Source organism: Choloepus didactylus, chromosome 17 (assembly GCF_015220235.1).
Source record: "Choloepus didactylus isolate mChoDid1 chromosome 17, mChoDid1.pri, whole genome shotgun sequence".
NCBI classification, from domain to species: Eukaryota; Metazoa; Chordata; class Mammalia; order Pilosa; family Megalonychidae; genus Choloepus; species Choloepus didactylus.
In genome coordinates, this window is record NC_051323.1 from 53,148,821 (window position 1) to 53,175,505 (window position 26,685).

The following is a 26,685-nucleotide window of genomic DNA, read 5'->3' on the forward strand; positions in this document are numbered from 1 at the left end:
GCCAGTCACACAAGTGAGCCCTTATGGAAGTGGAACCTCCAGCCCCAGTCGAGCTTCAGAAGACCACAGCCTCGGCTGATATCTTGACTGCAGCTTCGTTATCGACCCCATCCAGCAAAGCTGCTTCTGAATTCCTGACCCATAGAAACTGAGTGTTTGTTGCTTTAAGCTGCTAAATTTGGGGGTAATTTTTTGCCCAGCAATAGGTAACTAATATACCAAGGTATAAATTCTTGACCATCCCTGGTTAGCATCCAACAGATATTATAGGGTACAGCTGCTGGCAGAGAACTCTTACCAGATTATGTCAGCGAGTCCCTTGTTGGCAGAGAGTGGTAACATAGCCCTAGATTGCAACCTGAAGTAATTCCTTCTTTGTGTTAGTTTCCCAACTGCTAAAATAAATACCATACAATAGGTTGGCTTAAACAAGGGGTATTTTTTATATTTTTGACTCACAGTTTTGAGGCTAGAAGTCCAAAATCGAGGCATCTGCAAGGTGACGCTTTCCCCATGAAGACTGTGGGATTCTAGGGCTGGCTGCTGGCGATCCTTGGTCCTTGGCTTTTCCATTACATGGCCACACACGTGGCGGCATCTTCTCCTTTCTCTTCCAGTTCTGTTGACTTCCAACTCCCAGCAGTTCCCCATGGGTTTCTCTCTCTGGCCTTTAAAACCCATCCTGATTCAGTTGGCCACACCTTAACTAAAAATAGCATCTTAAAAGGTCCTATTTATAAAAGATTCATACCCTTGGAAATGGATTAAGAACATGTTTTTCTGAGGTATATAACTCCAAGCCAGCACACTCCGTCTAAAATTGAGGATTCTTCATTACTCATTTCTGATGGCATTACCCTTCAGTTTTATTAAAGATGCATTGAAATATCATTAACTATTTTTATCCTTTTGGAATTTGAATTCGTTTATAAGGGGTGTATTATAGTGTCTAACAGAGCAAATATATTCTTGGTTTATGGTGGGACTTGAGTTTTGATAACCCCCCCAAACCATAACACAATGGTTATACATAGCTATCCCTCTGTCACTCTGGGTATATTTTATTATCCACAAAATGGATATAAATATTTTCAGAATTCAAAAAAGGGAAAATGTCAAAACAAAGTGTTACAAGGTAACTTTATATAAGATGTTTTGAACTCTTAGTAGAGAGAGCCTGAAAAACTACTGGGCTCACCTCAGTTTAAATTAACATGGGCTCTTGATGCCTCATAGATGGTATTATTTATGACTGAATAACTTAAACACTGAGAAATATCCTGATGTCAAACTATTACATCGGATAAGGAAAAGGATGAAGGGCTTTCTCTGCAGGGTGGGACCATAGATCTAGGCATGAAGTGGGCCAGGAATGAAGACAGGGAGGCGAGGCTGATGTGAACTCTGAAACTTGCCTACTAAGCTGCTGCCTCTAAGTGCTTTCCTTCCTTTGTCCCAAAATTTTCCATAATATCTCATTGAAATGATAGCCTTGTATCTGATGTACAGTGAGAAATTAAAGCGCAGCAATGGGATGAGAAACTAAGGAAAGAACAATGTCCTCTCCTGCAAGGTCAAGTGATAATACCTAAGGTGATTATATTGGAGTAAAAAGCTAAATGTCTGTAATAAAGAGACTACAAAATATAATGGTTCACAATTTAAAAAAAAAAAAAAGTGAAGCTTTTTCTCAAAATGTTGCGATCTCCAGGGATTTCCTAAACCTCCAGGGTTTTGGTTCCACAGGTATTCTAATAAGAAATAAATGCTTAAAAAAAAAACTTTTTTTTTTTAAATTCAGAGGTGCAAACAACATAGAAATTCACTTCTCTGTCATGTGACAGTCCTGGGCAGGAGTTCTAGATTAGTGGCCATCTCTCCTCCACAGACACTAGGGGACCCATGTTGAGGGATACTTTGCTACCTATAACACATTGCTTGCAAGGTCACTCTAGTCATCACCATTCCAGCCAGCAGGAAAGGGGAAGAGGAAAAATTAAGGGTAAGGAGTCTAGAGAGAAGCCTAGGGAGTCCTGAAAAGAGTTGTAGAAAAACTTTAAAGAGTGTTCATTTCATGCAGTAAAATTAGTAGAGATTCATCATCCTAATTGGAATGGTGAGAATTTTTTCCTTTGTTTTTGTTGAGGAGGCAATGTGGTACGTCGAGAGGAACAAGGAACATGGAATCAGGAGGCCTGGGTTTAAATCTTGGTGCTACCTGCCACTTATTAACTTTGAGACTGACAGTCTCTCATCTTCATTTCCCTCATCTGCAAACCAATAATGCCCATCCTCCTTAGCTTGCAAGATTGTTGGGAGAATCAATTGAAATAGGATTTTAAAGTCCTTTGTAAATTATAAGGATGATGCAAATAAGAAATTGCTCATATAATAATACACTTGGTTGGATTATCTTGCTATGAAATATCATAATACAGAAGTACAAACAAACAAACAAACCCCAGAAAACCACTGGTGCCTTGGCAATGTCTCCCCTGCTAGTGAAGATACTGGGTGGATTTCAGCAGATCATACTGCCTCTTACCCATTTTGGAAAGAGGCAGGGTTTGCATAAATACACTGATAGAGGACTATAAATCTGAAAGACTGGAGAAGGTGTGAGCCTTATTGTCTTTCCCATTTCTGCCTGTTTGGACACATGAAGAGACGATAACCAACTTTTAATAGCATTGTTTTGAGTCTACAACAGCCTTCCTTTTACAGGTCTTGTTTAAGAAGGGAAATTTAGAAGTAGAGACTCCCAACATTCATTTCCAGGTTCAACTATCTCTAAGAAACTGAACTTCTCTGTGAATTTGGTTTAAAAAAAAAAAAAAGGCAAAAGAAGGAATGCCCACCAAATAAGCCCCAAACCAGAATGCCTGCTATGAAGAATGAAAGAAAAAGAGATCAAATTTTTTTCCTGGGAGTTTTTCTCCAAGTGACTCTAACATCTTGAACTATCCCATAATGGACTCAAATTATGATCAGAGCCAGCCATCGGTAAAACTGCAAGAAACGCCATTTGCCTTTGTCTCCTGAACTTCCACACACTAATGCACTCACACACACTCAGCCCCAGGAACCCAGGGCCATTTTGCTTTCTCCCTTACCCTCACAAAAACCTTTCCTCAGGTAAGGAGACAAGGCCTTCATCCTCTTGAGGTGTAAGACTGGAAAAGCATAATGTTTTACTTCTTTTCCTATGTTTAACAAGAGACAAAACATTAAACCAAAGAAATAGAGCTCTGTTTGCGAAATTTCAGACATCTGTCATCTGAGTGCTTGAGCGCCCATATCCCAAAAGTCTCACATAAAAGGTTTATTATAATTTTGTATCTTTGACAAATTGGTAGATGAAAAATGGTATCCTATGGCTTTAATTTGCATTTCCTTAATTATAAACTCTTCAAATATGTTTTGCCATTTGTATGTTTTCTTTTGAATTTGTTTATTCATGTCCTTTCGTGGCTGAGTACACAGAACACTGGACAGGGAGTGAAAAGACCTGGAGGTCAGCCCCAGCCCTCAAACCTCAGGCCTTGGTTTCTACCTAGAGAATTAGGGAGGCTGGATTAGGTCACCACAAATTCTCTAAGCGGTCTAAAATGTACACCTGATCACACAATAATGACCAGTGTTCTACACTTTTTGCTTAAAAATAATCAATCTCTTAGACATAGGTAAAAATGGAGCCCAAATTTTCTGTTGCACTCCCAGGCTGAATTAACAAACAATTCATCTGCTGCCTGTGGAAGAAAGTGAGCTTGCATCAACATAGAAAGGCCTATACCTCTTTTGGCTAATTTCAAGATGTGTTCTTTCCTAAGACCTTTATTTGCCCAAGTTGTGATTATAGGAATTAGTTTAATAATTGTCTTTCTTAGGCATTAGCTACTATATTTTCCTTAAACGTGAGAATAAGGTTACATTAGATTGCATCTACATTGTTTAAATACAACTTAAGCAGTCACAGTGTGGTTCAAGAAATGAGTTGTTAAAACAAGTGCCTGTTTTATCATGAAAGTAAAATGACAACATACATGTGCCAGTTTGAATGTATTGTGTCCCCCAAATGCCATTATCTTTGATGTAATCTTGTGTGGGCGGACCTATCAGTGTTGATTAGATTGTAATTCTTTGTTTCTGTGGAGATGTGCCCCACCCAGCTGTGGGTGATGACTCTGGATAATTTCCATGGAGGTGTTGCTCCGCCCATTCGGGGTAGGTCTAAATTGAGTCACTGGAGCCATATAAATGAGCTGACGGACGGGGGAACTCAGTGCAGCTGTGAGTGACATTTGAAGAGGAGCTACCAACCAAGAAGGACACTTTGAAGAAAGCACAGGAGCTGCAGATGAGAGATAGTTTGAAGACGGCCGTTGAAAGCAGACTCTTGCTCCGGAGAATCTGAGAAAGGACAAATACCCCAAGTGCAACTAAGAGTGACATTTTTGAGGAACTGCAGCCTAGAGAGGAACGTCCTGGGAGAAAGCCATTTTGAAACCAGAACTTTGGAGCAGACACCAGCCACATGCCTTCCCAGCTAACAGGTTTTCTGGACACCATTGGCCATCCTCCAGTGAAGGTACCCGATTGCTGATGTGTTACCTTGGACACTTTATGGCCTTAAGACTATAACTGTGTAACCAAATAAACCCCCTTCATAAAAGCCAATCCATCTCTGGTGTTTTGCATTCCAGCAGCATTAGCAAACTAGAACAATACACAATGGGAGAAAATATTTGGGAACCACATATCAGATAAGGGTTTAATATCCAGAATATACAAAGAAATCCTACTATTCAATAACAAAAAGACAAACAATTCAATTTTAAAATGGGTAAAAGACCTGAAAAGGTGTATGGATGATGGGGAGCAAGGGGGGTCTTTTTTTTTAAAAATTTTATTATTTTGGGGGGAAGTGATAGTGATGTTCTGGGGTTGATTGTGGAAGTGGGTGCATAGCTTGTGGTGGCACTATGAGTCATTGATTGTGTGCTTTGGGTGGCTTGTATGGTATGTGGGTATGTCTCAAGAAAATTGCATTAAAAAAAAAAAAAGACCTGAAAAGATATTTCTCCAAAGAAGATACATAAATGGCCAAAAGCACATGAAAAGATGCTCAACATCATTAGCCATCAGGGAAATGCAAATCAAAACCACAGTGAGATAACATTTCACACTCACTAGAATGGCCACTATTTAAAAAATGGAAAATTACAGGTGTTGCAGAGGATAGGGGAAAATAGGAGCACTCATTCATGGCTGGTGGCAATGTAAAATGGAAGGCAGTTTAGAAGTTCCTCATAAAGTTAAGTATAGAATTACAATTTGACCTAGCAATCCCACTTCTAGGTATATACCCACAAAAACTGAAAGCAAGGATTTGAACAGATATTTGTGCACCAATGTTCATAGCAGCATTATTCACAATTGCTAAAAGTTGGAAGCAAACCAAGTGTCCATCAACCCATGAATGGATTTTAAAAATGTGGTATATACTCACAATGGAATATTATTCAGCTGTGAAAAGGATGAACCTTGAAGACATCATGTTGAGTGAAATAAGCCAGACACAAAAAGACAAATATTGTATGATCTCAATGATATGAAATAATTAGAATAAGCAAACTCACAGAATCAGAATCTAGAATATAGGTAACCAGGAGACAGGCTGGGGTAGGGAATAAGACATTAATACTGAAAATGTACAGAGTTTCTATTCGGGATGATGGAAAAGTTTTGGTAATGGATGATGGTAGATGGTAGCACAATGTTGTAAATGTAATTAAAAGTATTGAATTACATATTTGAATGTGGTTAAAAGGGAAAATTTTAGGTTCTATATATGTTACTAGAATAAAAATTTTTAAAAATTCCATGCAACTGTACAACACAAACAGTGAACCGTAAGTTAAACCATGGACAAGAGCTAATAGTACAATTAGAAAAATGTGCTTTCATCAATTGTAACAAATATACCACACCAATGCAAGGTGTTAGTAATAGCATAGTACCGTACCTACGGGAATCTTGTATTTTATACATGATTTTTCTGTAAATCCACAACTTCTCTAATTAAAAAAAAAGTGCTTTCTATTCTCCTGATAAAATCCAGACACATCAATAAAAATAGTGACTAAAATACCACAATTCAGGTTAAAAACATAATTACCTAAAATCCTATTTTGGAGGAAGGGAGACAAGAGTTACTGCACTAACTTTTTCATTTTCCCAGTGTATACTCTACCTAAAAAAAGTAGATAAGGAATTCTAGATGCAAAGATCCAAAGACTCTAGACTATTTTCAATAACCCCCACTGAAGCAGGCATACATTATTCTTGACAAATTGTTTCTTCCTGAATGAAACATTCTTCCAAAGAATGAATGCAAGCCCCACTGTCAAACACTTTGTGTCATGGAACCCCTTTCATTCAGGTATGTAACAGATGTGGCTGAATGGAGGTGTCAGAATTGGCCTGTATGTTAAATATTAAAATGCTTCATTCCTTATTTCCCAGATAAAAAAATAAAAAGAAGTTGTGACATTTCCCTTCCGTGGGGTTTTCTTGACTACCCTTTTAGGTGCCCACTTTTCCCTTTGGAGATGCCTACTCCAGATCAACGAATCTTAAAAGCCAGTTCATTTTTCTGGACTACAGCAAAAATAAGAAAATATAGACAAAAAATTAGCTTTTCCTAAAGCTAAATTAATTCAAAAGGCTCTCCATTCTTTTTTTTAAACAAAAAAACAACTAAAATGCCTTTTCATTTATAAAATGATGATCATAGGACACGATAGTTTTAATCAAACCCTTTCTTGTCAAATTATAACAGTAATAAATAAGTCAATCCCTCTAAAATATTTATTCAATTGAACTCTGTGAAATTTTTAAAAATCTGTAATTAGTTGTTTCAGATTATATAGTATTTCAAATAGCTTTTGCAGAAGGGGGTTGGAGAAATGTGGGAAAATTTTAAGAAAGCTGTATAGCAAATAGAAGTGAGAGACATTAAAAAATAAAATGGCACAAAAAAATGCTGCTTCAATAATTTAGGTTTTTCTGAGTAACCAGAGCTCATCTTGTCACTGCTCCATGGATATCAACATGAAAAATCCACAACTCTCAAGAACTTAAAATATTTTTTCATTCTTCCTTATCTTTTGTTTGTTTTAGCTATTAAGTTAACACTCACCAGGAAACAAACTGAATGAAAGGAGCTTTAATCTCCTTAATTCCAAAGTATTATATTCCAAAGTATGTTCCTATGGTCCATATTTTCTTGAGAATTTCCTGATTTTAGAAAATTATTCCCCTACATATCAGTTTTGCCCAATGGCATTCTGCTCAGTGAAGTTTTGATTTTGAGAAAAACATGTTTTCTCAGAAAAATATTCTGCTTGATTGCTGAAAAAAGACCCAAACAATGGATTAAATCATCGATGCAAATTAACATGTAAATCCCAAACCAAACCTCGGAGCCACACCCAGCTTCCCTGTTAGCAGGGCGGGGCTGGGGAAGTAGGGCACCAGGCCACAGGTCGGGGAGGGGGTATCACTTTATTGAACCCCTTCTTGATGCCAAGCAGTTTTAGGAGCTTTACTTTATTTCTTTTAAAAGTATATATATAAATGAGAGTATGGAAAAAGGATATAAAAGAGAGGTCAAACATTCCCTGCCTCTCTTTACCCACCAAATACAAAATCATATCTTAGCAGAAACTGACAGTGACAGGTTCCAGGGAAGACAAAGATAGATTCCCGGTGCTGCCAAGAAGAGTCACCTCCTGGGAACCCTAGCAACCCCTACCCGCAGAACAGGTGGGCTGGACTTTTGCAAGACCTGGCTAAACAGCCAGTACAAGAAAGTGTGTGTTTAACTTTGGAGAAAGGGCCTGCTGTTTCATATGATTATTTTTATATGATTATATTTTCTGGGGTTTGATGAAATTGGGAAATAATTGCATCTTGGGAACAATTTCAGAACCTCAGATTGTAAACCTAGGGCTGCCTCAGGAACTCGGGGATGGGTTGTCACTCATTGCCAGTCCTGAAAACAAGCATCCTTTGTCTATTGAAGAGGTCATGATCATGCAAATTTTTTTCTCATTTCTTCTCTGCCTGGAAAGAGAATCTCATTTGGCCAACTTCTCTTTTTTCTCCATTTTCTTGTACGAAATATGCAAGACACAAATGCATGAACTACCAGAACAGCAGATTATGTCACCTGAATATTGCAGATAAAATTGAAACATGACAAGAAGTTAAAATTTGCCCTTGGGAAGAAGCAGGTAAAAGACAGTTTGTTTGCATAATAATATTATAAAACTTTTAATAAACACACAATGAGAAATCAAATAATTATGAGGAAGTAGGAATTGCCAGTTTGATAAACTCAGTTATAAATAAACTGTAAGAGAAATAGTTTAAGGATCTAGAATATTTAAAACTGGAATGAGAACTTGCTGTTTTATAATTTGAAAAACTAAGATTCTTTAAATATATAAGGTTATTTGTGTAACTCATTTCTGTTTATCACTCTACAACTTGTAAAGCACTTTTATACTTATTAGCCCATCTGAAACTAATAATCTATGAGGTAGGTAGGGCACCTATTATTAGATCTATTTTATAGGTGAAGAAATTAAAGCTCAGAATAGTTTTGTCATCCTTGGCTTTAGTTGGATCCCACACTCAGGTCTTGACATTCAAAACTCCTGGGATCACTAATGTGAACATTGAAAAATGTAAAACTAATGGTTTATAAAGTAGAATTTAGGGGAACTAGCGATAGAGAGCAATTGAGGAAGGGGGAACAATAATCCAATAAGAACAGATAAACTATCATGGGTAAATTTAACGTTCTGGGAATGCCCAGGAATGACTTTTGTCTGTTAATTTCTGATGGGTATAGTAGGAACAAGTTCACAGAAATGTTGCTATGTTGGGTTACTTTCTTGGGGTAGAGTAGGAACATGTTGGAACTAAAGTAGATATCTTAGGTTAGTGTCTTTTTCTTACTCCCTTTTTATGGTCTGTTTGAAATGTTCTTTCATTGTATGTTTTTTTTTAATTTTTAATTTTTAATTTTTTATACAGTTGATTTAAAAAAAAGTTAATTAAAAAAAAAGAAACAAGGAAAAAAATATGCAGAGCCCTCTTGAGGAGCTGGTGGAGAATGCAGGGGTATTGGGCTGCCCTACCTCGATGGTTGCTAATGTGCTCACAGACATAGGGGACTGGTGGTTTGATGGGTTGAGCCCTCTACCACAGGACTTGCCCTTGGGAAGACGGTTGCTGCAAAGGAGAGGCTAGGCCTCCCTATAATTGTGCCTAAGAGCCTCCTCCCGAGTGCCTCTTTGTTGCTCAGATGTGGCCCTCTCTCCCTGGCTAAGCCAACTTGAAAGGTGAAATCACTGCCCTCCCCCCTACGTGGGATCAGACACCCAGGGGAGTGAATCTCCCTGGCAACATGGAATATGACTCCCAGGGAGGAATCTACACATGGCATCGTGGGATGGAGACCATCTTCTTGACCAAAAGGGTGATGTGAAAGGAAATGAAATAAGCTTCAGTGGCAGAGAGATTCCAAAAGGAGCCGAGAGGTTACTCTGGTGGGCACTCTTATGTACAATTTAGACAATCCTTTTTAGGTTCTAATGAATTGGGGTAGCTGGTGGTAGATACCTGAAACTATCAAACTACAACCCAGAACCCGTGAATCTTGAAGACAATTGTATAAAAATGTAGCTTATGAGGGGTGACAATGTGATTGGGAAAGCCATATGGACCACACTCCCCTTTGTCTAGTTTATGGATGGACGAGTAGAAAAATGGGGGAAGGAAACAAACAAACAAACAAACAAAGGCACCCAGTGTTCTTTTTTACTTAATTGCTCTTTTTCACTTTAATTATTATTATTGTTATTTTCGTGTGTGTGTGGTAAGGAAGGTGTCAGGAATTGATTTTGGTGATGAATGCACAACTATGTAATGGTACTGTGAACAATCGAATGTACGATTTGTTTTGTATGACTGCATGGTATGTGAATATATCTCAATAAAATGAATTAAAAAAACACAAAACTCCTGGGATCTTTCCAAAATATCACACTGCTTCTATTTTCTTCTTGAAAATATTAGGAAAGCCAAGTAATAAGTTTATTGTAGAGTCAACTCCTTAGTAAATTGTACTTACTAATACAAATTTAGAAAGGTCTTAAAAAGTGGTGATTAACAGCATGGCCTGTGGAGTCACTGCTTAGCACTGGGACCTGGAGTAAGATACCTAACCTTTCTATGCCTCCATTTCTTCATCTGTGCAATGGGGATAATATGGTAACTGTATCTTTGGGTTTTTGAAAGAGTAAATTACTTAATATATGTTAGGCATTTGGTACCATGCCTGACTCACAGTAATCATTTAATAAGTATAAGATATTTTTGCCTTTGTAAAATTAATGTTTATGTTTAGGTTAGGTAATTTTAATAAGCATTGAAATATTCATTAAGTAGCCATATTAAATTTGCAAACTAATTTTATGTTTAGTTTACTCTGATAAGCATTGAGATAGTATTTTAAGAAGCTATAAATGTGTTGTATTACAATTTATACAAATTAAAGACTGAAACCAATTTCACTATCTCCAGCAAGCTCTTGCCAATTATGCATAGGTATCTCTGTTATCTGATCAGGGATCAGAGCCCAGAGTTGAATTAATTAACCTAAAGTGATAGTAAACACTGCAGCTTACAAATGCCACCCCTAAATCGTCCTAGTCTAAGAATCATGGGGACATCAGTATCATTGTTAATCGCCTTTTCCCTTTCCAAAATAAAGCTCAAACTTAATTACCTCAGTTGAATACATTTATTATGTAGAACATTCTTTCAATACCAAATCCCTTCGAAGAAATGTCGAATAATGGACTTTATTCTTGCTTCCCCTCCCCGCAAGATGTGGTATAAAAACAAGTGAATACACAATCACAAATCACTGAGTCTTTTGGTGACAGTAAAGGTGTGCTCAGCAATTCCTGGAGCCAGGAGGAAAGAACACAGGAGTAGCTTGAAAGGGATTTCACCGAGCAAATGAGGGACTGTTTGGACTCAGAAGGAGTGGTGATTTTAACAGATTTTAGTTCACTGGATTTCCAAAGTCTGTAAATCCATAGTGATAAAGGGGAAAGATAGAAAGGTAGGAGATAGCTTTTTTTTGTACAGAAGAATGGCAACTAATAAACATTCAATGGAGGATATAAATTTTGCAAGCCCAGTGTTATAATTAATTCAGGCAAGGATTATCACAACCCATGGTTCTCTAACTTCAGTGCGCCTCTGAATGACCTGGAGGCTTGTTAAAACACAGATTACTGGGTCTCAACCCCAGAGTTTCTGACTCAGTAGGTCTGAGGTGGGGCCCCGAATTTGCATTTCTATCAAGCTCCCAGATGCTGCTGGTTCCAGGACCACACTCTGACAACCAACAATCTAAAAAATGGGTAACGGACTGTTGAGGAACAAGATATTCACACAAACATAGGTTTTTCAAAATAAACATTTAAGGGGAAAAACAATTACAGAGTGAATCAGAGTGGTAGAAATTACCATCTTTTTCTGATTAAGTTCATACGTCATTCATGCTATTATCTGGCCCTGGAGTCACAGGATCTGAAAAGGGCAGACCTTCCCTGAAATGCTAGGCAAGATCACATTCTAAACCTTGAGATCACATTAGGACCCAGGGCTCTAATTTTGTTTCTACTACTAACAGACTTGTATGACCTTGGTAAAGTATCTTAAGCAAGTCTCTTTGGTCTGTATCCCTTTACTTGATAAAATAAGGGATTTCCAAGGGCCTGATGACAGAGGGTTACATAGCCTAAAGGAATCCAGGCTAGAAGAAATTACTCCACCCTGAAGCTTTTAATGCAATTTTTAAAACTTTTAATTTTGAAATAATTCCAAATTTACAGGACAGTTGCAAATACAATACAAACCTCATACAAAGAACTCCAACATACCCCCACTCTCCCAGATATTCGGATCTACCAATTTTAACATTTTGTCACATTTGCCCTTCCATTCTATGTCTGTCTGCCTGCCTGCCTGCCTTCCTGTCTATCTACCTACCTATCTATCTATCTATCTATCTATCTATCTATCTATCTATCTATCTATCTACTTGCTGGACATTTGAGAGCAGGATGCATATATCATAATCCTTGAACACATAAATGCTTAAAGACAAGTTTAAAAAGCAGTGTTGATGCAGCAACTCTGATTTGTATAGGGGGCTAGGAATCGCTTTACCCTGTAGAAATAAACTAACTTCGTTCTTTTGAACTGAGCCTTACTCTCTTGCTAGATGTAAAACCACAAACTGCTCTTGTACAATACTTTGTGTGAGAATGAAGTAGACCTTATCAGAAAATACATAGTTCTTTGCTACTGACTATCTGTAAAATGCAGCTAGTTTATAATCAGCGCAGTTTAAAGAGTTCTTAGGCTTCTCTCCTTTATGGACCTTCCCCTCCAGCCTTGAGGAATAAGCGAAGTTAGAGCTAAAATGGGCATAATTCGAAGGGTGCCTCAAAGGCGATGTCCCCATCCCCTGCGTTTTTCCATGAAATCCCATCTTTAAAGATGTGATCCTCTTGGCCAGAAGAGAGCAGGTCACCTTGATGGGCATGTAGGGGACTGGGGTAGGCAGGGGGTGGTTCCCACGGGGAAGTTGCGGCAGGGAGGATACTGGGCAGGCAAAAATAAAGATTAGGGGTCAGGGTCTGGTAAAATGAAATTAGAATCTCTGAGGAAATAGGAGATTGGGTTAGGCAAGTGCGGGGCTCCGGAGGCGGGGCTTGGTCACCCAACAGGGAGATACATGGCGGAGGCAGCCCAGAGGGCGGTCTGGGTGGGTGAAGCCCGCTGAGCGTTGCTCGGCCCCAAGGCGGGGCCGGTCTGTCGGGTGGAGGAGGCGAGGGGGCCCCAGAGAAACCCCGGCTGCTTTCATCCCGTGATGCAAGCGGAGTATAAATATCACTTTCAGCCAAGCTGATGAGGCCGAAATTACTTGGTTCTAGGCTAAATGCTCCCATGTTTTTATCCCACGCCTCAAGCTGCACTGCCCGCCCCCTCCAATTTCCAGTCTTCTACCCCAGCAAGATGTCCTTTTGTCACTCTCCACCATAGTAATGGGTTGTAGAGCTAGGGAAGGAGAGCAAAGCGAACTGTGTCCCCTTCCTCTTGGCCTGCAGAATCCACCTCCTTGCTCTGTAGGAAAATCCCTGGTGGTCCCAAACTCTAGTCAGAGCTGCTGCCTATATGCTGAAGGTCAAAGTCAGGTGTGCAGGATTGAGAATCCATAGGGAAAAGTGTGTCCAGCCTTTGGCTCGCCTGCATTCCAGGATAATTACATGCAATAGAAACACATAATTAAATACATTCCAAAGTGCACATAAGCACATGCACTTATTTATCTGGCTTTAAGAAAATGCCCCAAGATTTCATAATTTAAAAGGTCTGTAAAATTATAGAAAATAGCTTTTTAAAATTCTGTTGGTGTTATATCATGCTGCGTTCTTAAGTTCTTAGCATGAAGCTCAATTTTGTGAGACCCAGTGCTGGTCCCATTTAAAAAAGCATATAGGGTGCTCAAATGGAGAGTAGTACATGCATACATCATAAACATAGAAATATGGTTTTGCCCTCACAGACTTATGCCAAGGATCCATTTTCCTTGCCCTAAATTTGGCACATAGGAATTGAAAAGTGACTAATAAGCAGACTTACCTCCTAAAAACAAATTGCTAAGAAACAAGAACGGGATTGAGCAAGGGGACTTCAAGTCACAGCCTGCCAGTGGCTCTACCTGGACCTGACAATAGCCTTACACATGGTGTCTTTCAATAGATTAAAGAACAAAATTGCTTTCCTTTCCTCTCTGGAACCATATCATTTTTCAAAAGATGAACCTGAAACAGCAATGTGCATGTTGGGGAGAGGAGCCACTGGGAAGGAGTGAAGCAGGTGTGGAGTCAGCTGATGGACCTCACTTTTCTCTCAGGGAAGTGGGGATGTTAAACCTTGCTGCATAAACTAAAATGTAAGGAAGGTACCTGGGAGGAGGCAGATGCTCAAAAAAATATTAGTTTCCTTTCCCATGGCCAAACCACTTCTTTGAGGCAGGCAACATGGAGTGAAAGAGAAAGCATGGTCTTTGTATTAAGAATGAAGGAGGTGCTGATGAGCTTCAGGTTGATGATTTTGAAGTTCTCAATAAAATAGAAGTCAGGATCAGGAGTAAAAGAGAGGTGGAAAGGGGGTGGGGAAAACAGGTGTAAGAAAAGAGGAAATGGTGTAAGTTAGGAATTCTGAAGATTGACGTTCTGAGCTTTCTAGAGATTCAGTGGGCTGCTGGGTGATACTGAGTGCTCCTTTGAGATTTGTGATCATGAAATTAAAGTGATAACAAGCTGGTGCAATTGTGTGGTTCTCCAGCAATGCTCAAGTATCCATCAACAGATGAATGGATAAGTAAAATGTGGCATAACCATACAATGGAGAATTATTCAGCTGTAAAAGAAAATGAAGTCTTGATGCTACAACATGGATGAACCTTGAAGACATCATGTTGAGTGAAATAATCCAGACACTTAAGGACAAAAATAGTATGATCTCACTTACATGAAATAAGCAGAATATGCAGATCATAAGGTCAGAAACTAGAATACATTTTACTAAGGACTGGGTGGGGGTGGGGCGGGGAGGGGGAGGGATGGGGAGTTAATGTTTAATTGGTATGGAGTTTCTGTTTGAGGTAATGGAAAAGTTTTGGAAATGGATGACGGTGATGGAGACACAACTTTTGTGAATATAATCAACAGCACTGAATTATATATTCAAATATGGTTAAAAGGGTAATTTTAGATTATCTACATGTTACTAGAATTTTAAAAACAAACAAACAAAAAAACAGGCTGTCCAACACAGTAAACACTAAAGTAAGCTATGAACTATCTTAATGGTATAATTATAATAATATTGTTTTAGCAATTGTAACAAAGCTAGCATACTAATGCAAATTGTTAGTAATAGGAAAAACTGTGTGAGGGGAGATATATGGGATCTCCATTTTCTGTATGATTTTTCTGTAAACCTAGAATTTCTCTAGTAAAAACTTAAAAAATAAGAAAAATTTGCATGCGCCCCCCCCCCCCATGAAAAAGAAATAGAAGGAAACTTTCTAAACATGCTAAAAAATATTGTGGCAGATACTGTATATTGACATGCTCTGAATGGATGCACAGAAAACAGCCAAAGTACCACACTTCCCTGACTCCTTTGTGACTAGGGATCAAGATGTGATTTGGGGTCCACCAAATAGAAGCAAACATGTGGAGATTTTGATTTGGAATTGAGTCAAACATGGAGAAAGGTGGGGCTCAGAGCATCTGTTTGGCTAGTATAGACTGTGGCAGAGGTGGCAAATGTTTGGAGCAAGCCATTGTAACAGCAGTTTATTAATTTAGATGACTCCTTGATTCAGCAGCCTTCAACATCAGAAGTGGCAGCTTGCCCAATTTTGGTCAAGGTACAGGAGTTTTTCCTGAAACCTTAGGCTGGGTCCCTTTACAAAAAGACTGGAGGCAAAATTGTCATGATTTGCATATAAAATGATTGCATACAAAATGATTGCATACGCAGAGATTCAAAGGGACTATATTTTTTTAAAAAAAGCTACTGGAATTAATGAGAGAGTTAAGGTGGCCAGATTTAAGCCAATTATGCGATAACCAGAGCTTCTCCTTTAACTCAACAATAATCAGGTAGAAATGTAATTAAAAAATCCCATTCCAAAGAACAACAGAAATTGATAATAACCAGGAACAGTTAACAAAAATGTGCTAGATCTACCTATTTAGGCGAACAGGATCCATTTCAGTCCTCTTATTACCTGTTTCAGCTTCAGAATATGTTCCACCCTCTCCTGACTAAAATCAGAAACAACTAAAAGGAATATCACAACAAAATATTTCTTGAGAACTGTTCCTACTGAAGTATCAGTAATAAAACCTATTTTTGCCACATCAGCAAATTACAATTCAATTCCTTTTTGGCTGTTACTGTTGTTTTCCAATGCAATACTTTGTTTTAATTTTAACTTGTATGTGAGAGTTAAGATTGCAAAAACAATATACTACATAAATCAAGGGAAACTTTTTCATATTTAGACAAAGGGGTTAGAAGGAAAGCAGTTCTGAAGCCTCAATCCTTTTTTTTTTTTCTCTCCATAAAAATAATCCTTATGAAACTGTTCCTGGCATTCTCGTCATAAATCATGCATGTATATATAATTTTCAAAGATTGAGGGAAATGAGCTATTGCACAAATCATGTTCAGATACATTATTTCCTTTTTGTATTTTGTAGTTTATTGGCCAAAAATGAAGAGGTTGCCTGTTGGAAGCTGTGAAAAAAGAATAGATATGACCTATATTTATCATAAGTAAATTCTGTTTAAGGAACATAGCCAAACTTACAGGAAACTACAAGCTCTTTACTTACAGATTCAGAGCAGTATTAATTTCCGCGCATATTCTGAGAAAGGAATCTGTTTGGAAAATTATAGATATGTCTCTATAATCAATGAATTTGAGGTGTTTATATGGATGTATCATGACTAAAAAGATTGATTGATATTCTGAAAAATAATATACATACACAATTGTATCTGCTGGGTTTTCAGGGAAGCAAACCCCCACTTGCAGATAGGAATGCAAAAAGCTTGAGGAGAAACACCTGTAAAAGGAAAAGGGCAAAGGCAGGATTGGGCAGGGGCGCTATCAGACCAATATGCAGATCTGACAAAGTCTCAGTCAGCCTGATGGGGAGCTCTGCAGCAAAGATTGCCCATTAGAGAAGTCCAGCATTGGGTAGAAGTGGCCAAGTTCTTGTACCACTATCTGGCTCAGTCATTGATTGGGGCCACCCTAAGAAGACTATGACCTTGGCTCAAAGCTGATAGGAACTTGGGAGTTAACAGCCAAGGCTGTCGGCTAACCACACAATCCTTGCACTGGGCAAAGTCTTTTCTTGAAGGGGGATTTGACCTGTGCAGCATCTCTTTGCTACAAGTTAACATTAGTGTCACATTCAAAATGAATTATATGCTACTTCCTTACAATTTCTTATTCTTCAAAGTGATAAAAGGAGAAAGAAGAGTTCAACAATAGTGCTGGGGAAACTGAATCTCTAAATGCAAAAGACTGAAATTTGACCTTTACTTCACACCATGTACAAAAATTAACCCAAAACAGATCAATAACCTAAATATAAGAGCTGAAACCACAAAACTCTTAGAAGAAAACAGAAAAATCATCAGGACCTTGAAACTGACAATGGATTCATAGATATGACACCAAAAGCACAAGCAACAAAAGAAAAAATATATAAATTTGGCTTCATCAAAATTAAAAATTTTGGGGGTGATGGAAAAGTTTTGGTAATGGATGGTGGTGATGGTAGCACAATACTGTAAATGTAATTAATAGCACTGAATTATATACTTGAATGTGGTGGAAATTTTAGGTTGTTTATATGTTACCAGAATAAATTTTAAAGATTCTAATGAAAAAATTTATGCATCAAAGGACATTATCAAGAAAGTGAAAAGAGAACTTACAGAATGGGAGAAAATAGTTGCAAATCATATATCTGATAAGGATTTGATATCCAGAGTATATAAAGAATTCCTACAACTCAACAACAAAAAGACAAACAACCTAATTTAAAAATGAGCAAAGGACTTGGATAGACAATTTCCAAAGAAGATACACAAATGACCAATAAGCACATGAAATCATGCTCAACATTATTAGTCATTAGAGATAAGCAAATCAAAGAACAATGAGATACCACTTCATGCACACTAGGGCGACTTTTATTAAAATAATAGAAATTAACAAATGTTGATAAGGATGTGGAGAAATTGGAAACCTCCCGTTTTGCTGGTGGGAATGTAAAGTGGTGGAACCACTGTGGAAAATTGTTTGCTAGGCCCTCAAAAAGTTGAACATAGAATTCCCACATGACCTGGCAATTCCACTCTTAGGTATATATGCCAAAGCATGGATGGTAGGGACTCAAACAGATACTTGTACACCCATGTTCATAGCAATATTATTCACAATAGCCAAAAACATGGTAATTACCCAAGTATCTATTGACAGACAAATGTATAAACAAAATGTGGAGTATCTATACAACGGAAAATTATCCAGCCATAAAAAAGAATGGAATTCTGATACATATTACCACATTAATGAACCTTGCAAACATTACGCTAACCGAAATAAGCCAGGCACAAAAGGACAAATATTGTTTGATTCCACTCAAATGAAATATCTAGAATAAGCAAACTCACAGGGACAGAAAGTAGATTAGAAGTTAGCAGGGATTGCGGGGAGGAGCAACAGGAAGTTATTGCTTAAAGGGAAAAGAGTTTCTGTTTTTGGTGATAAAAGTTTTAGTAATGGAGGTGATGATGGTAGCACAATATTGTAAATGTAATTAATGCCATTGAATTGTACACTTAAAATGGTTAATTTTATGTTTTATATTTATTTTATGTTTTATATATATTTTACTACAATAAAAGAATGATATGGATATAAAACCTATTACCAATTTCAGTTTTTATGAAATGCTAACTAACCAATTGGCCTGGCTAGTTCTATAATTTTCTTTATATACATGGAAGAAAAAAGGCATTTTCTAGGTTATGTGAGTTTATCTAATAAAAGCCAAGATAACTGCACCAGTCTATCAGATCACCTGGGCCCTTACAGGGGTAACAGCCCTGATAGCCCTAAAGGATTGACAGAAGATTTATTCAATGGTAAATTTATCTGTTGTAACTAAACTGAAATGCTTTACAAATTGAACATGGAATAAGATGATAATATAAAAAATTATCATTTATTTCATATAGTTCAAAAGATTTTACCACTTCAAGGCAGGAGATATGATTTCAGAGAAACAAAAATATTGTTATAAAGTCCTTATAGATATTAACACAACAGGAATAGTCATGATTCAGTAACTCCAATTTTCTGCCTTGGCTTATTATTATAACACCAATTTTAATGAGCACCCTGAAATATATCATGAGCATTAAATACATTAAAATTAAAATGAATATTTTATGGTATGTGAATTTATCTCAATAAAACTTCTTTAAAAGTTAAAATGAAATTGGTTCTTCAATTTGTCAATATCTATCAACATTACAAATGTACTTGCCCTTTGACTCTGCATTTCCTCTTCAGGGAATTTATTCTCAGATATACTTAAGTGCAAGCAAAATTATTTTACTTATTGCAGCACTCTTTGTAATAAAAGATTAGGAAAAACAAATATCCCTCAAGAGGGGACTGATTAAATAAATTATTTTACATCCATAGAATGTAATTCTATGGAACTAAAAAAAATGAGGTGCTCTTTATGTATGTTTAGAAAGATCTTTACGATATATTGTTAAATATAGGAAAAAGATGCAGAACGGTAAAGATAGATATCTTTACCTCTGGTGTCATACATTCTCCTATTCCACCTCTTTCAGCTTTACTCACAGACATCTTTGTTCAGTGTACTTACAATACTGTGCTACCGTCACACAGTATTATGCTATTTCTGGATCTATGCAATCAATCCTAAACATTCTGTAGTCCTTCAGCATCAAATGGCTGATCTCTGCCCTCTTTCTATCTCCTGGTTGCCTGTGTTGTCAGCTACAATGTGTAAACTCAGAATTGAATCTTAGAACATATCCTAATGTGGACATAATAATTGTAATAGTCCCTAGATTGTAAGCGTCCACTCTGGTGGACATTCTTATGCACTATATAGATAACACCTCTTAGGTTTTAATGTATTGGAATAGCTAGAAGTAAATACCTGAAACTACCAAACTCCAACCCAGCAGTCTGGACTCCTGAAGACAATTATATAATAATGTAGATTACAAGGGGTGACAGTGTGATTGTGAAGACCTTGTGGATCACACCCCCTTTATCTAGTGTATGGATGAGTAGAAAAATGGGGATAAAAACTAAAGGACAAATGGGGTGGGATGGGGGGATGATTTGGGTGTTCTTTTTTCACTTTTATTTTTTATTCTTGTTCTTGTTCTTTCTGATGTAAGGAAAATGTTCAGAGATAGATTGTGGTGATGAACGCATAACTATGTTATCATACTGTGGACAGTGGATTGTATACCATGGATGATTGTACGGTGTGTGAATGTATTTCAATAAAACTGAATTTAATAAAAACAAACAAACAAAAAACACATATATTTACAGAAAGACAGAAACAGAGAGAAAATGATAAACAAATGTGGCAAAATGTTAAAAACTGCTGAATCTAGGTGAAAGGTATACGGGGTCTTTGTATTATTTTAAAATTTTTCCTGTGTTTAAAATTATTTCAAACTAAAATATTTAAACATATATTTGTGTTTGCTTGTATTTGCAACAAGAAACTTTGAAGGAATACATACGAAGTAAAAATTGTTACCTGCTAGGGAACAGGGTAGAAGCACTGTATATATACCTGATGGACAAGGTCAAAGACACTTTTTGAATCATGTGAATATATTACTTATTTGACATTAAATGCTAAATTATTTTTTAATTAGCCTTTGAGTACCTCTGAGTTATATGTCATTTTTCTTCATATTCAGATACTGAACTCTTTATAAACTGGGTACTTAACATTATTAACTGACCAATGACATTACTTCCTCTGGACACAAATTATACAACTTGTTACAATAGACATTAACTGATTTGCCTGAGGCAAAGAAAGCAGTGAAGGACTTGAGTTGGCTGACTTGTGTCCAAACCAAAATGCAGTTTTTATTTTCAGTTGCCTGTCTAATCCTCAGTATCTGAGACTGAGAGACCTTGGAAATGTCCTTTTTTTTTTTTTTTTTTTTTTAAACTGGGGAAAATAGAAAAGGAAGGGAAACTGGCAGTCGGTATAGGCCATGTTTTTTCTTTAAACTGTTGTCTACTTGCATTTACTTCTAGCCTCTTCCAACTCTACTCTATAATTCACAGCAGGAAGAATTTTTATTTCTCAAGTGCATTTCTGAGACTGTTATAGTCCGGTTCAGAATTGTCAATAAATCCACTTTGCCCAATCCATTTGCCCATTGTAACCACTACACCTTTGTGTGTTTATAAATTATTATACATACAAGAAGAGTATATATTTTAAATAATAAGATGAACAGCTGTGTACCCACTACCCAGATTAGATATAGAACATTACCAGTATTTCAGTAGTCCCTTATATAAACCCTCCCCAATTGCAAACATTGTTCTATACTGTTTTTTTCTACAATTAACAGTATATCTTAAAGTTCTCTCCATAACTACCATTATGAATTTGGTATTAATTTCATATTTTGTTATAATTTTACCACTCACGAATATCCATACATGTATTTGTTTTCCAAATAAATGTATTAATTTTATAACATTGTATAACACATTATTCAAAAAACTGGTGGCTTAAAACAACACACATTAATTATTGCAGTTTCTGTCAGTCAAGAATTTAGAAGTGGATTATCTGGGTAGTTTTGGTTCAGGATAACCTCAGAAGATTGCAGTCAAGATACTGACCTCGTTTTCAATTGTCTGAAAGCTTGACTGGACTGGAAGATCTACTCCCAAGATGGTTCATTCACACCTGATGGTGGTAGACCTCAGTACCTCTCCACATGGGCTTCTCCATTAAGTATCCTTATAATATGGCAGCTGGCTTTCCCTAGTATGAGGGAACCAAGAGAGAGAGGCTTGCTGGGGAATTCACGGCTACACCCAGAGGCCATCTCCCAACCCTGGTCTACAATCCACCCCCCCAACCCCCACCTCATTTTCTTTTGTGTGCAGATGTTTCAATGTTTCCATTCCATTGTCCAGGGGAGCTGTTAGGTCTAATGAAGTGGCCTGACCATACCTTGAACCCAAAACTGGGAATAAGCAGTTCCAGCTGTTTTCCAGGTGGGAATTCTCAATGGCAGGGCCCCCTCCTTCTCTCCTGTCTTTTGAGAAGTGGGGTGTGTGGAGCTGCCTTCCATAGCTGCCATCTTTCCCTGCTCTTTTGGACCTTTCATGCTGTGTAAGTAATAAATCGGTCATTTGCTAAAAGTTTCAGTTATTCCTGAGCCTGTGTTCCCACAAAGCACCATATAATAACTTATTCCACAAGGCTAAAGTCCCAATATCTTTTATGACTTAGTCTCAGGAATTACGCTTAATTTCTGCAAAATCTTGTTAGTACCATGGGTCAGTTCTATTCAATGTGGGAGCGGTGTCTACACCAGGGCTTGAGCACCAGGAGGAGAAGCTCATTTGGCCGTTTTGGAGAAAGAGTACCACCATAAATAACACAAAATTTAGTTTTACTTTTTTTTCTACATGTTACATAACGAATCATGTTATGTATTTTTCTGTTTAGTTTTGTTTAGTGTTATGTTTAGTCTTACATTTTTATGATTCATCTATGTTGATGTGTACAGCTGTAGTACATTCATTTTTGGTGCTCTACAGTATTTCACAATTTATTTATTCATTTTACTGTTTGTACTATTACCTAATGTAATGAGGAACTTTCTGGTTCAAATGTGAAAGGATTTCTCTGGGACATTAATGCTATGGGACGATTCCCCCATGCCATTTTCTTATAGGACATGCCCATGTTCACCTTTTAAGAAAAGACAAGTAGTTTTCTAAAGTGGTTGTACTAATTTATTTTCCCATTAGCAGTGGATGAGAATTTCAGTTGCTTTACATCCTTTCCAAAGCTTAGAATTCTTCAACTTTTAAATTTTTGTCAATTCAATGGGCACAAAATAGTAATTCATTATGGTTTTAACCTGCGTTTCCCTTATTACTAAGAGTTTGAATACCTAATCACCAGCATCTCCTCTAAAGAAAAACTGTGTTCTGGATACAAATTCTTTTTTTGCTTTTATAAATTGCAAACACTTTCTCTAGCTTATGGCTTGTCTTTTCACCTTCCTTATGGTATAGTTTGATTTTACAGAAGCACTTAACTTTAATGAAGTCAGATTTATCAAACTTTGCCTTTATGGTTTTTGCTTTTTGTCTTTTATTTAAGAAATCCTTACCTACCTTGAGTTCATAAAGATATTATTTATTTTCTTCTAAAAGTTTTGTAATTTTGCTTGTTACATTTAAGTCTTTTATGTACCTGGGATTGTTTTGTGTAGGCCATGAGTTAGGGATCTAATTCCATTTTTTACCGCATGTATTATTGGTTATCCCTACACCATCTATTGAACAGCATATCTTTTCCCCATTCATCTGGAATTTCCACTGTGTCATAAATAATTTCTCTATATTTGGTTCTTTATGATCCACTGGTTTGTTTGTCTTTTCCTGTTCCAATACATTATTTTAATTACTCTAGTTATGTAGTAAGTGCTTTTATCTGGTAAGGCAGGTTGCCCTACCTTTTTCTTTTACAGGAAAACTAGCTATTCTTGGGATTTTGCTATCCCATATACATTTAAGGATCAGTTTCTCAAGTTCCATGACACACCTGCTGGGAGTTTGATGAAAATAGTACTGGATTGCTGGATTGGGGTATGGTCAGTTTGAGAAGACATTCCAACTAGAAATCAACTGGGAAGAAGCTTTTGCAAAAAACAAACAAAACAAAACAAAAAAACCCTGGATTCTGTAGGGATCATGAAAAAGGAGAAGTGCAAGGAATAGTCCCACAAATCTTGGAGAGCCTTTTGTCATTTCTTCTAACTGTACCTACCCTGCTTCCCACCATCTTTGCAAAGAAAAGAGTTTGAAAGGGAGAGACTCACACTATTAAATAAAGGTAGCATCCGGAGGTTTTATCAGCCTCTATTTGCTATGGAGCGTTTTCTGGGGAAGAACACACTACTTGGAGAAGTGGAATTGAAAGAAGGGAATGGGAAGAGAGTGAGGAGAAGAATAAAGGGAGGATATGCTGCCGAAGGAGACAGGACAATTTGTCCATAGTTGAAACTGCTGTTCCTTTTACTTGTTGGGCCCTTAAGTTCAAGGAGAGGAATCCTGAATGGTGGCTGTTGAAACCGGGGAAAAACAGCGAACGTGTATGGGGGTGAAGGGAGGGAAGTCAGGTGGGGCTGTGGCGAGTGGGTTTGGAGAAAAATTGATGTAAGCACCCCAGATACACGGAATGGTGTATGCAGAAAATAGAGGCAGAGAAGTGATGGATTTGTAGGTGGCAGGTAGTTAGCTCATTTCGAGTGGGAGAAACAGCTAGAAAGATAAGTGTTGGCTGGATTGTACAAGGCCATGAATGCCAGGCTAACGACTTTGGACTTTATCCTGGCAGGCTCTTGAACAGGAGAATAACGGGTACTGAAGTGTGCTTCAGGAAGAAAATTGGGGCTGCAGCCAGAAAAGGAACCGCGTGACACGATGCTGGCCAGCAGCTCCGGGTAAAGTGCGGAGCGCCGCCCTTCCACCGGCAGGGGGCGCGCGGTGGAGTCAAACCCTCTCCCCGCCCCCTTCGTCGCGGCTCCAGCCCCGACTCACAGCGCTCGGAATTCGGCTAAATCGCCTGGACGTGCCTTCTTCCGGCCTCGGCTAGGCCGCTTGGATGCACGCCTGTGCGTCACATCCGCTTTGGCGAGGGGCTCTTGGGTCTGGAGTGCGAAGTGAGCCGCAGCCTTTACGCCTGCGCCGTGGAGCTCCAGTGGGTGTGTGATGCTGAGCGGAAAGGGGTCTTCAGCGTTTTACCTCCGCACGGTTGTTCCGTCTGGTTGCGTATCCGTCGGTGTTTTGTTTTGTCCTAAGAGAAAGAGAAATAGGCAAATGGGGCGGAGGGACTGGAGTGTTCCTTGATCCCAGCGGCGCCTATTTCTTAGCTGAAAAGCTCTGAGTGTCTTTACTGCAATTTCCTTCCAGCTGTTTTCTCTCAACCTGTGGCCCAATCTTCCATATCGGTGAAAACCTGCCCCGGTCTCTGAGCATGTACAGCCCAGGCTGTAATCCATATTTCTGGGGCTTGTTTCCCTCTGCAGTAAAATTAGAGACTCGGAATACGGGTGGGTGGAAGGGGTTTTTCGAGAATTTCAAGTCCCCGATGTAGCGAGTGAGTGAACGTATGGTTTTTACTTGTACACCTCCGACGACCACCCGTTTCCTCTGGACGATTCATTATATGGTCTTACTTCCTGTAAGTTTTCTTCCATACAACTTTTACTCTTTGAAAAATATTTATCGAACGCCTAGTATGTGCCAGGCACCATAGGCCCTGGGAATACAATGATGAACTAGGCTAGACACATAAGATTGCTGATCTCTTGGAGTTTACATTCTAGGGGGGAGGGGAAGGGAGAGGAGACCAACAACTAAAAATAGACAGCGATTAAGTGCTAGCAAGCAAACAAACAGGGCTTATGGTAGAAAAATACAGGCGGGAACTATTCAGGGTGATCAAAGAAAGTCTCTTCGGATGTGGTGAGGTTTAAAACTAGCCAAGTGAACATCTATGAGCAGTGAGTTCCAAGCTGAGGGAAGAACAAAGCCCTTGAGGCAGGGAAGAGGTTAGTGTTTTCTAGGAGTGGATAGAAGGCCGGTGTGAATGGAGTGTGATGAACCAAGGTTGAGAATGGTGAGAAAAGATTGAGAATGTGAGCAGGAGCCAGATGCACGGCATTGTGGGCCATAGTACAAAGTTGGAAATGTATTCTAAGAGCAATGGTAAACCAAGGAAGAGTTTGTGGCAGAGGCGTGATCTTAGTTCAATCATTTAGAACCACACAAACCAATCAGTTTTTCATGTCATAGACGTTTAGATATTTAAAGATGGTTGATATGTTCTCTGAGACCCCTTCATGTGCCCCCAATTCCTTTCCAAGCTATGGTTTCTCTACTCCTTATTCAGAGGGTTTATGGATGGATTTCAAAATGTCACTTTGATCCCTTTGAAAGTGTGGGAACATTTTTTTTTAATGTAAACCACGTGTACATTTTTAAAGGAAATGACCAAGACTTTTTTCAGATTTTCAGAACTCCTTTAAAGATTAAGAACCACTGCTTAAGCATTTTTCATCTATGTGATCTGGTTATTGTTCTCAGAGATAGCAGGGCACAATGTCACCTTCAATTCAGGTTCCTTCTCCGAACTTTCTCATCTGTGAAATGAGAACAATAGGGTTGCTATGAGAATTAAATAGGATGGTGCTCAAAAGGTGTTTAATGATAAACCATGAGTTGCCGGCTACAGAGTGCCACTGTTATAAACAAATATTTGCATTCTGGAATGGAAGGGCAATTTATAGATCACTACTCCTTTAGCATTCCACAAACATGCATTACGAGCCCCTGGTGAAAAAGATGTCTTCCAGGAGTTTTATTTTCTAGTCATAAAAGTAAAGATACAAAACACAATAGACTAAATGTCTTGAGAGGGGCATAAAGTGCTCTGAGAGCTGCAGAAGAGGTTTGTTTCCATTGAAGTTAAGGGGTTATTGGAGAAGTGCATATTTGAAACGGGTTTGAAAGATGAACCGATTGAATCTGAAAACAACAGAAAATCAGTACTACGTGTGCATATTTTGTCCTGTAGTGATGTG

The 26,685-nt window shown here is 38.1% G+C and overlaps 1 long non-coding RNA gene across 1 annotated transcript; it reads right to left on the minus strand.

The window, feature by feature from the left end:
• Nucleotides 1–12,091: 12,091 nt before the first annotated feature.
• On the minus strand, nucleotides 12,092–24,933 carry LOC119512775. The gene is made up of 3 exons (XR_005212450.1): nucleotides 24,641–24,933; nucleotides 21,698–21,842; nucleotides 12,092–13,401 (listed from the first exon to the last, which is right to left on the minus strand). It is a non-coding gene; the product is annotated as an uncharacterized LOC119512775 (long non-coding RNA).
• Nucleotides 24,934–26,685: the final 1,752 nt, after the last annotated feature.